At 44.8% G+C, this 1140-nt stretch overlaps 1 protein-coding gene across 2 annotated transcripts in view; it reads right to left on the bottom strand.

The window, feature by feature from the left end:
• The window catches only part of SERPINE2 (serpin peptidase inhibitor, clade E (nexin, plasminogen activator inhibitor type 1), member 2), a 41180-nt gene that overhangs the window by 22640 nt on the left and 17400 nt on the right, over nt 1–1140 (bottom strand). The gene's annotated exons all lie outside the window — the stretch shown is intronic.

Here is a 1140-nt window from a genome sequence, read left to right on the forward strand (position 1 = left end):
TACATGCATGGGATATCAAAGAGATTGTCCAATGATTTCCTCATTCCATTGGGTCACCTCTCTTTGAAATGGGCACAAATATGGATCTCTTCCCATCAGTGAGTCAGATAGTTGTCTTCCAATTTCTTGGCATAGATGAGTGAGTGCCTCCGGTGCTGCCTTACTTTCTTGAAAGATTTCTATTTTTATTCCATCAGTTCCTGGTGCCTTGTTCTTTGCCAGTTCCTTCAATACACATTGGACTTCCTCCTTCATTATCATTTGCTCTTGGATCATATGCTACCTCTTGAAATGGTTGAACATCAACCATTTCCATTTGATACAGTGACTGTGTATTCCTTCCATTCACAAGCCACCGCAGTACAACAAACTGACAGACGAATGGTGGGCTATCACATTAGGGGTGAGTTAATTAAATATTTCACCAAATAGAGCTGGCTAATTTTTAAGTTGATTTTTCTCTATGGTCCATGAATAAGGATATAAATTTTGGCAGTAAAAAGGTTCCCCATACCTGTTCTAGACCTCTCTGTCTCTCCTGAATGTTTCTACTTAGAGCTCCAGTTTACAAACATAAAGGTGTAAATCACTGACTTTAGACATTTCCTATTGCATGGGAGAAGGGGAGCATGCAAACAGCTTAGTCACTGGGTAGTCCAAAGGGAGCTGCAATGAGCTGGCTATACCCGTATACTCATGTCGCTAAAGAGGGGCAGCGACATCGTAGGGACAGCATCGTAGGGATGGCAGAAGCAAAAGGCAGGGGACAGAGAGGAAAGAGGTCAATCCTGAATCTTCCAAGGAGAGAAGAGCATTTTCCATGCACCAAGGGGGACCAAACTAACACCAACCCCATTGCTTGAGTTGATTCTGGTGCGTAGCCACTCCATAGGGCAGGGCGGAACTGCTCTGTACGGTTTCTGAGACTGTCAATGTTTATGGGTGCAGACAGCCTCATCTTTCTCTTGCAGAGCAGCTGGTGGATTCGAACCACCAAACATGTAGTTAGCAGCTCAACACTTAACCCACTGTGCCACCAGGACTCCTTTGTAAGAGGGATTGTTGTTGTTGTTGTTACGTGCCGTCGAGTCGGTTCTGACCCATAGCGACCCTGTACAGGGTTTCCGAGGGTGTAAATCC

Source organism: Chrysochloris asiatica, unplaced genomic scaffold (genome assembly GCF_000296735.1).
Source record: "Chrysochloris asiatica unplaced genomic scaffold, ChrAsi1.0 scaffold00044, whole genome shotgun sequence".
In the NCBI taxonomy this organism is placed as follows: domain Eukaryota; kingdom Metazoa; phylum Chordata; class Mammalia; order Afrosoricida; family Chrysochloridae; genus Chrysochloris; species Chrysochloris asiatica.